At 36.0% G+C, this 14,410-nt stretch overlaps 1 long non-coding RNA gene across 1 annotated transcript; it reads right to left on the bottom strand.

Annotated features, from left to right (window-relative positions):
* Positions 1-2,858: 2,858 nt before the first annotated feature.
* Positions 2,859-6,680, bottom strand: LOC121401158. The gene is made up of 3 exons (XR_005966151.1): positions 6,660-6,680; positions 4,474-4,624; positions 2,859-3,062 (listed from the first exon to the last, which is right to left on the bottom strand). It is a non-coding gene; the product is annotated as an uncharacterized LOC121401158 (long non-coding RNA).
* Between the last annotated feature and the right edge of the window lie 7,730 nt (positions 6,681-14,410).

Raw genomic sequence — 14,410 nt, 5'->3', positions numbered from 1 at the left:
CCTCACTGTCCTGACTGTGAAGAACCCCCTACGTTGCTTCAAATGAAAGTTCTTTTCTTCTAGTCTGAAGGGGTGGCCTCTGGTACGGTGATCCTCTTTATGGGTAAAAAGGTCCCCTGCTATTTGTCTATAATGTCCTCTAATGTACTTGTAAAGTATAATAATTTCCCTTCCCAAGCGCCTTTTTTCCAGAGAAAACAACCCCAACCTTGACAGTCTACCTTCATAATTTAAGTCTTCCATCCCTCTAACCAGTTTAGTTGCACTTAGTCTCTGCACTCTCTCCAGCTCATTTATATCCCTCTTAAGGACTGGAATACAAAACTGCACTGCACACTCCAGATGAGGCCTCACCAGGGACCTATAAAGAGGCATAATTATGTCATCTCTTGAGTTAATGCCTTTTTTTATGCAAGACAGAACTTTATTTGCTTTAGTAGCCACAGAATGACACTGTCCAGAATTAGACAACTTGTTTTCTACAAAAACCCTAGATCCTTCTCATTTAAGGAAACTCCCAACACACTGCCATTTAGTGTATAACTTGCATTTATATTATTTTTGCCAAAGTGCATAACCTTGCATTTATCAACATTGAACATCATTTTCCAGTCTGCTGCCCTTTTTCCCAACTTAGACAAAAACACTCTGCAAAGTGGCAGCATCCTGCATGGAACCTATAGTTCTGCAAAATTTAGAATCATCTGCAAAAATAGAAACAGTACTTTCAATGCCCTCCTCCAGGTCATTAATAAACACATTGAAAAGCAAGGGACCTAGTACAGAGCCCTGCGGTACTCCACTAACAACACTGGTCCAATTAGAAAATGTTCCATTTACCACCACTCTTTGTAGTCTATCTTTTAGCCAGTTCTCTATCCAGGTACAAATAGATTGTTCCAGGCCAACATTCCTTAATTTAACCAGTAACCTTTTGTGTGGCACTGTATCAAATGCTTTAGCAAAGTCTAAATAAATCATATCCACTGCCATCCCAGAATCAAGGTCCCTGCTTACCTTCTCATAAAAAGAAATTAAGTTAGTCTGGCAAGATCTATTATGCAAAAAACCTTGCTGGCACAAACTCATAGTATTATGATTTGCTATGAAGTCCAGTATCTTATCCTTTATTAACCCTTCGAAAAGCTTTCCTACCACGGATGTCAGACTAACTGGCTTATAGTTTTGAGGCTAAGAATGGGATCCTTTTAGCAATTTGCCAGTCTCTCGGCACTATGCCAGACCTCAATGAATCCTGAAAAAGTAAAGAGGTTTGGCAATCACAGAGCTAAGCTCGCTAAGTAACCTGGGATGAATACCAACTGGCCCCCGACCTTTGTTAACCTTAACATGTTCTAGTCTCTTTTGAATTTCCTCATGTGTGAACCATGCATCATTCGTTGTATTACTGGCATTGGGACTATTAAGAAGGAAACCTTCATTAACTGGTTTCCCATTTGTGTAGACAGACGAAAAATATAAGTTCAGAATCTGCGCTTTTATTTTGTTTTCATCAACCAGCTGACCCCCCCCCCTCTGCTATTAAAGGTCCCATCCCATCCTGCTTCATTTTTTTTACTATTAACAAATTTAAAAAATAATTTTGGATTTTTCTTACTGCTTGCTGCAATATCCTTTTCCATATCAATTTTAGCTTGCCTTATCATCATCATCATCATCATCATTTATTTATATAGCGCTGTCAAGATACGCAGTGCTTTGCCTTATGGCTTCTTTGCATGATTTATTGGCTTTTTTGTACCTTATCATTTTCTGCCAATCAATTTAGATCTTTGATAAAAGATTTATGGAAATGGTATGCATACATGTGTAAGGAATATTTGCCTCTAATACAGTATGTGTTGCTTATACTAAAGGGCTAGTGTATGAGAATTGAGCCTGAATGCATCCTGGCAATGTCCAGTGGCATAACTCTAGTGGAAGCAGACCCTGCAATTGAGGGGTTCCAGGGAACAGGGGGGCCTTCTTCCTCTAGCCATCTTTTACCTGAGAGATGGTGGGGAGTGGAGGATACAAGCAGCCTGGTGGTAAAATAGCATGGAGGGTCAAGGGTGGCTGTGCATGCCGGACCCAGTTTTGTATTGGGTAGCGGGAGGCTGGAACCATGTAGTTACTCCACTGGTAATGACATCTGCACCCAATTCATCATGTTTATTGATTATTCTTTAGCTGCTCTGCTGAATGATCAAACAATAAAATGAGGTATATTATCCCTTTAAATGGGCTACTGAAGTATGTTCATGGTTGTTATCCATCTATGTTTAGGTATAGTATATTAACACTGCAGTTGAGGCCCTACATATATTCTATAAAGAGGACAAGCACCTTGTCAATAATTGCCTGCTTAAATACAAAAGAATCCTACAGTATCTGCATAGCTCCCCCCCCCCAATCCTTTTTCATGCAGTGGCTGCAAGCCCCCAAGCAGTCCTATAGCAACAATTCTGATTATACAATGATCTTACTGTGTAGAAGTGACAATGTCAAAGATTATTCTCATTGGTTAATAATTGTGCATATGTAATTTGTTTCCAATTGCCATCTTTGCAGAACTAGGATGCACAAAATGGGAGACATTTAAGGAAATGTATGTCTCCTTTATCAATTTTCTACAAATATCTAGTTATTTTCCAAAGCCATATTTTTTAATCTTATGTGAATATCCTCCACCCTGCCTAAAAATAATATTCCGCTGAAAAATTGTTGCATCAAAAGGCAATTGTTCCAGCACAAAACTGCATATTTCTGTATTGCTGTATTTATTACAAATTACCACCCTTAAATGATGCTATTCCACAAAATTATAGATACGCAAGAACATAGAAACTGGTATTTAGATTAGATTTATTTTGGAAACAAAAAAATGTATAAAACATGCAGATTGGGCTTACTGCACCTAAATCAATGCAGCAAATAAACAATAGGAAACATTATTTCCACATTAGCTCATTGCAGTAATTCTCCTGGAAGTAAACAAATCTTGCATCGTGTTTGAAAAGACGTCCAGAACCATTTTTATCCGTTCAACATTTTGCTGGTGGCTAAAAGAAAAAGATGAAATGAAATTGTGTTTTCATAAAATTGGATCTTGCCGCACTTGCATAGCACCAAAAAAGAAACAAACAAAAAAAACCACAGACATATAGCTAATAAGGCGTATAAAACACAATTATCTTTAAAAGCAGAAAGGCTTACATATTGCATACCCTCTGGTGTATAGGTGCTATGCATGGGATCCTTATTATGGAAATCCCCCACCAACGATGCCCTACAGAAATTGCTTTGTGAGTAATTAAAGATTCACGCACCTATTTGTTGGCAGATAACATTAACAGTTTCCATCAGCTCATGTGCAAAGCATAGATAGCTCACTCTCCCTTCTGCCTACTCACAAAGAGCTGTGCTTAAGTAATGAGCTTTCATACCGCCTGTAGGAATACAGTTTTTGCCAGGCTAAATTGCTCCATTTCGAAGGCTAATTGTGGGAAGAGGCCTTCTGTTACATGTAGAAGTGTTGTGTGCATGCATGGATATGTATTCTTGTGTTTTTTCCATTAGCAGCTGAATTGTCAAATGTGATATAGAAGCTCGTTTTTAAAGCCTCACATTTGTAGCAGCTTGAAAAATGAAAAATGCTTCCTGACAGTAATACAAGGCAAACCTCATTAGGCAAACTAAAACCAGGCCTGCACAGATTTCCAACCCTCGGGCTCCTTCAGTGTACCTTTTGGGTGGATTTGAGAATATTTTATCCAGTGTATCATCTGAATATCTTTCTCAGCTTTACTTAAAGAACTTCATGGCTTGAAAAGTGCATAAATGGGGCTTAAGACTAAGATGCAGAGAAAAAGAAAAGTCAGGCTGGTCTGAGCTGAAGGCACACTGGGTATATATGGAAGCATTGGGAATACAGCATAAAGTTCATTGGCCTACTATTATTACCATTGTGAATATCTAGTGCAGTGGTTTTTACTCTTAATAAATATAGAAAAATGTGTCTTCCCCCTAGTGTTGTATTATTTTCTGTTGATATAGAGGTTCAGATTTAAAAATATAGATGTGTATATAGGGGACATAACAAAGACATAAGTTGTGGGGAAATGAGTATGGGGCACTAGAACTTGTTTCTGGGGGCAATACTAAATGATCCTCTATATCTATAGCCTTATAGAAAGAAATATTTTGACAACACTCTTCTTTTAGGTAACCTCCAACTGTAAGCAAGTGGATCAAAAGTATTTCCTGTTGTCTGTAAGTGAGGCATACATATGGATGCAAAGGTACAAAATTGTTTTTGCACTTATCTTAAAGCACCTGTGTGCACATTTTATGGAGAAAATGTAGCTCTTCATATAAAGTAAAACTCTATAGCTAGCATGTTTCCTTTTACCCCCAATAAAACAAGTATCTGTTCACATTTTGAATGTACTTGTTGCGAAATGGGTGACCGACCTGTATATTACAATTGTGTTTGAATCTTCAAAAGGTTCTCTGGATTACATCTCGGAGGTATCTCCAAATCTTCCCCTCCCTGTGTTTAATTGGAATGCGGACATTTATTCGGAATCCACATATTTTTCTATCTGTAAAATGTTTGCTGCCACTACAGAAACAAAAATATATACAAAAAATAAAAAAGAATACCATGGGCAGTTTGTGCTCAAAACAGAAATGAAATCTAATGATCTCTGAGATAATGATCTAGGCTATCATCTGTGAGTATAATTTGAAAGGGATGAAAGGGAAATGTTCTTATTAATATAACCAAAGGCTAACATACCATTCAGACAACAGTAGTCTAATGGCTTAAACAAACATGAATCGTAAAAAAAAAAAAAAAAATGAACGAATGTGCTTGAAAGCAAACGCGGAACTCAAATAATAGCAAGTCAAAAGGTCTTGCATGTCTGCAGCCTTCTTACATAGTTAGATTAGAAAATCGATTAATGCACAAGCAACATAACAAGCAGTAATGTAATTAGAATATGTTGAAGCCAGACATAAATGTGATTAACATGACATTGTAAAGAAAGATGGTCTTCGGAAAGCTTCAGCATTAACGCAGGCAAAAGAAAACTTCAGAGAATCATTAAACCTGCCACGTTTCATCAGCATCTGCGTTATGAGGCTTTGGCAGAGTTTAAAGGGAATTCTATTGCCAGAAATGTTGGTAAATATTAAAAAAAAAAACTTAAACAGGGTAAAAGGATGACTCTTACTACTTATGGGATTTAAATCATATAAATATAACTAACCAAGATTAATATAACACCACCTACATTTAAGAGGAAGATTATGAAAAACACAAAAGAGGTAATTTATGACACAAATCCTACTATAATCCTCAATTAAACCCCATTCTTTAAATGATAAATGAAGAAACAAGACAAAAAGAAACAAGACCGGAGTGAGTGCTATCTTCTTTTGCTTTATATATAAATATATATATATATATATATATATATATGTGTATGTGAGTGTATAGATGGGTCTATATGAGCGGCAAATTTGCGTGATTCGCCGCCAGCGAATAAATTCGCGAAAATTCGCCCAAAAAAATTTGCCGGCGTCAAAAACGAGACACTGGCACAGTTTCGCAAATTTTTCGCAGTTTCGTGAATTTCGCGCGAAATTCGCAAATTTTCTGGCGAAGCGAAACGGCGCAAATTCGCCCATCACTATATATGTGCACTGGAGTTTGTTTGGAGAGTTTAAATTTAATGGACTTTGGACTTTTTTTTGACCCAGTTTAACTATTTAACTATGAGTTGAAAATGCTTTTTAGTCAGTGCCATACATTTCCAGGTTTTCTTTTGGTGCATCACAAATGTTGGCATTCACAGAGCAGAAATACAAGAGTAAATGGAGTTAAAGTGTGAGCAAGTAGGATTATTTACTGATATAAGTGTAATTTAACCAACAGCAACCAATCAAAACACTTGTATATGCTAATGCTTCCAGGTTTAATCAAAACAAATTGCTGATTAGTTGCTATAAATTATAGCAACAGAGAGTAAATGCTCTTTTTTAGTAAAATAAAAATAAAAAAGGGACCTAATTTATAGGAACATCTCTGTTCATGATGTTCTTCACCACCCAAGAGCCTTTAACTTATGCCCACTTTTATTTAAAGAAAGACCAAGTGTTGATCTTTGAAATTTCCCTGATAATCAAACACCTAACAATGTGTGGCTTTCATCCAACAATAACTAATTACTCCTGGCTGCTGTCCAACTTGCACAGTTTCCAGCTTTGACCACATATGGACAAACATTTTTCCAGCTTCCATATAGATAGAGAAACTACACCATGTGAACTCTAAAACTTGAATTTCTTCATACTTTGGAAACTAATATAGCTTCCCCCCCCCATCAGCATTTATGTGCAGTCATGTTCTGTCTTTCTCTTTATTTTTTAATGTAGAGTTTCTACCGAACCATTTTGAGGATGGGATCCATGTAATATAAAAGTCAGACATTTACACATTTACTTGTGACAGAATATCTGTATGTGCACATAGTCACATACAGACTGAACTGACAAATCTGACAAGTGGAGATAAGTCACCTATATGTCCTGATTATTTTCATCAGAAGCCAATTTGCCCATCTTCCGGAGAAGTAATAACAAGCTCCTACCTGTTGGCCCCTTGTTATGGAATGTATCATTAACATCTCAAAGGAGTCCACAAATAAGTGTTGTGGTCTTATGCTTCTTGAAGGAAATGTCAGAAAGTAGATAATTAGGAATAGGTGCCAGGTGCGATTAATCAGGGCTAGTTAAGAAATGATATGGACCATTTCCACTTCAAACTGTTCACCTCTGCAAGCAAATATCAAAGAGAGCACCAAAGGTTAGAGGTGAGCTGTAGAAAATGTTTGAAAAAATAGAAATTAAGAACCTGAACTGAGTTAAGGGCTCTTTAACAAACACAAAAATTGGAATGTGTGTATCTTCAAAAACATTTTTGTTAAAGAAAAAAAACAATACTTCTAAATCTTTCCTGCATGATGACCCACTCTATTTTATTTGCAAATCTAATAGACACCTTCACGCAGTATAGGTGATTATTGTAGAATAATTGAACTGATCCATTCGAAGTTTTCATTCATTCAAATTAAATATTTTAATTGTATCTTAAAGCTGTGATGTGCAATCCTTAATATTATGCAATCATTCTGCTGAACACGTGGAATGTTATTCGCCGGTGTTCAAGTACACTTTGGAAAATGAGCTGCGTTGTCAATAGTCACTTTAAATTTTCCATTATTTATTTTACTTTTATATAGACACTTGAAAATGTTGAACAAGGAACAAGGGAATCAGCCACTTAAATTCACTTAAACTCACGTTGTAGTTTGTAGTTTGTATGGCGACCATTAATTATTGTATTACCGTGTATATCCCAGTGCTAGACAGAATTAAGCAAACACATTTTAGCTTAGTTCTAGGCTTTTAAAAAGGATATGTAATACATTTTAAGAGTTCAATTCATTTTTATCAGTTTCTTCAAGTGCAATGAATCAATAACTGAACATCTAAAGGTATAATCAGAAAGGATTAATTAAAAAAAGTGGCCATATTTAGGTCAATAAAACCTGGCAACGGAACAGCAGTGATGACCAGGACTGGGTTTTTGGATGCCTACGTCCCTAGCCTCCCCCACCATAAGCACCCGGCCCCCAATCTCTTCCCCCACTGGCTTTGCATTTTAGCAATCCCTTTATGTGGCCCTAAAATCCTGAAAAGCCCAGGCCTTTGTGGCCTGCCCACAAATCCTGAAATCCTGAAGATCCGATCAGGGCAAAAATCACATTGGCTTGTTGATGCCAATAGTCCTCATAGTGATCTGGTCATTTGGACTCATGGCCAAGAGATCGGATCAGCCTATCTCCCACCTCTAGGTGGCCATATCAGAGAAAGATATGTTCATTTAGCTTCCTGGCAAATGAGTGGATCTTTGAATGTATGGACACCTTTACACATTAAAATAAATATTTAACCCAGAAGAGGTTAAGGTTTTAGACTGACTGCTGAAATTTGAAATACTATTCAAGAGTAATGCAATAATATTTAATAATATACAAAAGTAATCCTTAGAACCAACTTGGTCCAAATACCATGCCCTTTTTATTATCCTCTTTTATACAGATATGATATCCTATATTCAGAAACCCATCAGAAAGCGCAGAATTACAAGAAGGCAAATAATTGCACTTTTCAAAAATGACTGTAAAACTGTATGAATCTACATTGGTGGCAAAACATTGCTATTGGGTTTATTTACTGCTTAAATGATTTTTAACAAGCGTAATGTACGGAGATCCAAATGATAGAAACATCCACAAAACCCCTGGTCCCATGGACAAGATCCTATACACCAGGGAAAGAAGTACTGATCTGATCCTGCACTTCTTCCCCTGATCTTTGTAAATGATGCTTAATAGGTTTAATACAAAGTAAGGTGTTTGGCACAGTAAACAGTACAATAGTTTGGCATGTAAAGAAATTGGGATGGCATTGTTAACCTCAAAGAAAGGTACACTAATGAACCCCACTTCTGCAGAACTTTTTTGAGCAGTGATCTAAGTACTGAATGCTAGGTTCAAGAAAACATAATACAATCTCTGTAATCTACATTACATTAGGTTTAAGCATTCTGTCCAAGAAGCCTAGTACTTTCTACTGTTACCATTTTAATATCTGTCAGCTCTTTTATTTCCTTATCTATGTAATTGATCCATCCCTATTAACATTTTTTGTTGTGTGTAGGCGTTTCTTTGTTTACAGAGACTTACAGAATAATTCAATTTTGTAAAAACAAAATAAAACAAAGAAAAATGTGGGTGTCAAGTTTTATAGACATTTACAAGACATTTTTACCTGCAGGGTGGGTTTCAGTTTCAGTTACTGAGCCTGCTGCCATATATATGGTATATACAGTCTCGTTCTTGGCCCTCTAGTGGTCCCCAGGGTAGCTGAGAGGTCAAATGTGGAGTTTAATCTCACTAACAACGATACATTTTAGGAAACCCTGGCCTGAAAATGTTTTTGTCTAACAGAGGATAAAAATGACAGGCAGGGAAAGAGAAAAAAGCTATTAAATGTAAAAGTTTAATAGTGCAGCTACAGCCTCAAGCAATATACAGAAATGTTAAGTTAGTAGAAACTGTAGTCACAACATCCAGTTTGGGGATGAGAAATAAGTGAACAGCAGGCTGGCTGTGGTGCCATGTATACAGGGCAAGGGCATACTATATCCTACTACATAAAAGTAAAAATATTTACTTAACAAAAGCTACCAAATGAGAGGATAAAATTGGTTTTCAAATAGAAAAAAATGTGAGGGAATATAGCAGCAGTCATGCATGTGTACATGTGTACAATTTGTAATGAGGAACATAAACACTGACTTTGTGCATAAACATGCCATTGATGGCTGCTATATTGTGCCTCATATTTTTATATTTGTAGTAGCCATGTGAAATAGCCTGATATGGTTGAAGCAATGTGAACCATAAAAGTTCATGTTCACTGCTTTGCAAGGCCATGCATATTGGACATTAAACTGTTTGGAAGACCCTTGGCATTCATGTTGGTCACATGTTGTCTTGGTACCAAGGACATGTTGAAGATAAGATGCTAATAGTGCAAGGTTTGATTAGATTTTCTTAAAGTTTAATAAAACACTCACAGTTAAGAAAACATTTGCAGTTGTTGGGTTGAAGCAAAAAAAAAAAAAAAAAAAAAGAAAGACGTTTCCCCAATTTAAATTACACTTTCCAAAATGATATATAATTTTATTGGGGTCATCTTACTGTCAAGGAGCTTTAAAGATACACAACCATGTGTCATAGAAGTACTTAACAACAAACTACAGTTATAGACAATGACAATTTCAACATATAAGATAGGGTGCCCTATTAGCTAGGGTGTCACCTGTGATGATAATCTGTGCCATTATTATAGATGTAATTAGCCCTTTCCCAGGCATCCATAGTGTTAAAAATCAGTCCAAGCTAAATCCATGCTAAACAGATATATATTATACAAATAACTTCAAGATGATTTTTTATTTTGGCTTAGGCACTATCTGCAAGGAGTTTATATGTTCAACCAGTGTCTGTGTAGCTTTCCTCTATGTACTCCAGTTTCCTACAACACTCCAAAAACACAACAACCAGTTACTGGCTCCTGATTTAATTGGCCATAATGTGTGAATGTGATAAGGGCCTTACACTGTAAGCTCCACTGGGACAGGGACTGATGTGAATTATGTATAATTTCTATAAAACCACTTCAGAAATGTTGTCAGAGCAACTGGTATTGTAGGGGCACCAATGAGGCAGATCCCAGATTTTCATAGAAAAGCATTTATTACTGTAGGGGACTGGTAAATGAATCTCCCAGTATTATTTAGTAGACAGTCCCCTAGTGTTATAGGCGCCTAACTGGGTCCTAAAATACAGTTAGGAGGGGGGCAGTTTCCTTTTCTTTCTTAAAGCTATGCCCATTAGTACAAAGTCCTGGGCATTCATGTGTTCAGGGTCTACTTTGTGCAAGCCCTGGCCTGAGAAGGCAGGCAGGGTAAAGTGGAACCTAGACAGATCAGGTCTAGTAAGGATAGGCTTCTGAACTTAAGAGGTCAGTCTAGGAGTGACAGGCAGTCAGGTTATATATCTGAGCAGCTTGAGGCTCCTCCAAGGATTGTGAGTGGGATTAAAAATCGAGATTAGTGTACAGACCTAGGGATGTAGAGATTCCATTTAGAGAAAAGGCTGAAAGCTGGGTGTACCTTCTCGCTGCCACATATGTTCTCTTTCCTGCGGTGACTGATACTGACCATACTGAGTATATGCCTATCCACTGTTGTTGTATGATACTGCTTGCTCTTCATGTACAGCCCTTTGTGGATTATCCTGTTCAATAAATATATTCTCTGGTTAAGTTATAAGAACCACTGGCACCCAATTATTGTATACTGCACCTAGTTACAGTTATACTATACCCTGCCTCCACACAGTTTGTGAGGGCTTACCCCCTATTTAATTAAGGTCTCATCTGGAGCAACATTATGGGGTAAAGCTTATAGTGAGAGAACTGTGCACTCGTTTTACAATAGCGCTACATTACTATTAGGCTCATCAAAAGGGTTTATACGTATATGGAGAAAAGCGTGAATCTGCCATGGTCACCTGCCTTGGAAAGTATAAAAAATATTCATTAGTTAGCATTTATGGTTGATTAACCTCAATACCAGTACTGTTTTTGCTACTCAACTGCAGGCATAATAAACAAGGAGCTTTGGGAATATCTCCCTTCTCTTTTGATGCCATTATTTTTTTTAGGGATTGTTGCACTTGTTAAGTTTGTGGCTAATCACAATAATAATAAACATTAAAGTAAAAGAATGAATGGGGAGGAGAGAGTGTATAATTCACAGTAATGGAGAATTGCAGAATAGACATCCGCGATGTTAACTATCATGAATCCCAGGTATTTGGCAATAGGTTAACAGGTTACCTAACAAATCTTAAATCATCATCTCAGAATTGTATCACACTTTTTTATATGACCACAAAAACTATTCATGATGTCTAGCTGTATTTATATAACTACAGCCTCTTACAGCCAAAAGTTTTATTGTAGCTAAAAATCACGTAAGATGATTCCAGTCAAGACTAAAGATGAAATATATTTTAATGAAAAGAATTTTAGAAAGTTGCAGCAGTTATGCATTGCCTCTAATGTGTGTGCTGTAACTCTTGGCAATTGCCTTAAAAAATATTAGACAACTTTTCTTTAATTGAAATAACATTTTCCTCTATTGATTTTCAAATACTCATATACATTTTCTTCAGTGCCAATTCAAACGCTAATAAATTCCCCAGTGACTACCTTATTGCATAGTATAATTTGGGAATTATTCTCTGCTACTATTTTTATAAATACACGGTGGATAATATATAATCCCACTTTAATTATGACAAAAAGCCAGAGTTTTGACTTTTAATTTTGACTTTTCAAATACAGGATATGATATCACTGACATAATAATGTTTAGAATGTAGCTTCATTGTATTAAAAGGGTTGTTCACCTTTGAGTTAACTTTTAGTATGATGTAGAGAGTGATATTCTGAGACAATTTGTAATTGGTTTTAAAAATTTTTTTTATTATTTAAGGTTATTGAGTTATTACACGTTTTATTCAGCAGCTCTTTGAATTATAAACAATCTGGTAGCTAGGGTTCAAATTACCCTAGCAACCATGCATTGATTTGAATAAGAGACTGGAATATGAATAGGAGTGGACCTTACTAGAAAGATAAGCAATAAAAAGTAGCAGTAATAAGAAGTGTGCAGCCTTTGCTTTTTAGATGGGGTTAGCGACGCCAATCTGAAAGCTAGAAAGAGTCAGAAGATAAACAGATTTACAATCAATAGCCTGAGCGAAAATTCACCTGGCGAAACGCAGCAAAAGTTCTCCAGCAACACAGCATTTCACTAGTTAAGTGTTGAAGTTGATGGTGGGGTGATAGTTATTAAACTGTTCATGGAATTGGATGAGTTTTTGCTCAGTATCTGTCCAAATGATGAGGATGTCATCAATATATCGGAGATATGCTAGGGAGTTTTGTGGTGCAGGAGGCGAGGGAATCTTGTTCTAGTTTCGCCATGAAAAGGTTAGCATACTGTGGTGCAAACCGGGTTCCCATACTTGTCCCCATCTACTGTAGGTACAATTCTTGGCCAAACAAGAAATAGTTATGTGTAAGTGTAAATTCAATCAGACTATCAGAATACAAATTATGCTTATGTGTTGTTTCTCCTTTTGTCCCTCACAGTTTTTTTTGTAAACAAAATGCTATATATATGTCAGTGCCAACATAGCTTCATTGTAATCAGCTTTGAAGAAGGAACTGCAATGTTCTGAAAGCTTGCTGTGATTATCATCTTAGTTAGCCAATAAAGGTATCACCTTTACACCACTTTTGTTATGCTTCATATCAAACGTTCTTCCCTATAACTTTCTCAATGGGCTAACACGGTGCAAAAAAATGTTACCTGGAATAGTTAAATGTGTGACTGACTTTTAGTAAATAGGCAATGTCGCTGCGAATTGTCTTTTTAGCAAAAATTCGTAAAAAGAAACACAATTCACTCTTTAGTAAATGTGCCCTCAATTCCCTGGGATTTCCTATTATTCTGAGCTTGTGGTGCCGATTTTAAAGCTTTAATTAATTTAGGTAATTACTTCTTCTTTGATAATAATTTCCTTCACAAGGAGTCACAATTATTTCTAAGGCATCCCTCTCTTTAAAGCCATTCGTTATTTTAGTTCAGCGGTTTCTCATTAGGCTTAGGAACTATTACAATTTGACCTCGATTTTGAGCATAAACTATAGGTCTTTAAGTTTAAAATAAAAAGGTTATAATGATTCATTTCAGGTAAATAATTTTCCCTAAATTAACGGCTACTAGGCCTTGTGTGGGGTAGATGCCTACTAGAATGGTGAATAAAAAAGCACTTTAATGGTTTAAATAAGATCTAGTATAAAGAGACTTCATTTGCACATTTAAGGCAAAGCTTCAGTATCAAATATAGGTTGCAATAATATATGGGATACTAATGGGGAATGTAATAAATGTTGCTAATGGAAAAGAATGATAAAATATTCAGAGCTTTTCCTTTCATGAATTTAATAGAAGTTTTGGGAACATGTAGCAGAAAAAAGTTTACACATTTTATAGATTTCACTACTACCAGACTATTTCATACAACTTTTTGCAATTTTTTTTTTTAAATTAAAAAATGTTTGTGATTTTATATGGGACATCTCCAAATAGAAATTTAAAATAGGCACTATAGACCTGTAGGCAGAGAATTAAAATTTGCAATGAGTTAACTAATTCAAAGTAAAAAAAAAATATAGAAATGCAATTTTTTTTCCTTTTCCTATTTATGCGTTGACAACTTTTATATCATTCCCTAATTAATGCTTTAATAGCATTGATATCAAGCACAGTTTCTTGGTGCTTCGAGGCTACTCCATGCAACTTAATTTGCTATCTCAGGCACGTAGCCAAAGAAATATTATAGTAACAAATTTACTAAACTAACACATTCAAATTCATGTTACCCTGGAGTGATGGTTCTATAAATGTCTATTGCAGAAATTAAGATGTTCATTTTGAAGCAATATAAATCTCTGGAAACACCCAAATCATATTTCAGCTCTCATGTTAATTAATCTAATTCAATCCAGATTTGGGTTTGAAGGGGATTAATGGTTTCTATGTTGGGAGTAACTAATTCTACAGTATTTAATAGCCCACCCACTATAAATATAAATGTGTTGGGTCCATGGTGGACCTTCAGTAAAATGG

This window comes from Xenopus laevis, chromosome 3L, assembly GCF_017654675.1.
Source record: "Xenopus laevis strain J_2021 chromosome 3L, Xenopus_laevis_v10.1, whole genome shotgun sequence".
Lineage (NCBI taxonomy): Eukaryota > Metazoa > Chordata > Amphibia > Anura > Pipidae > Xenopus > Xenopus laevis.
This window is presented reverse-complemented; position numbering and strand designations above follow the sequence as displayed.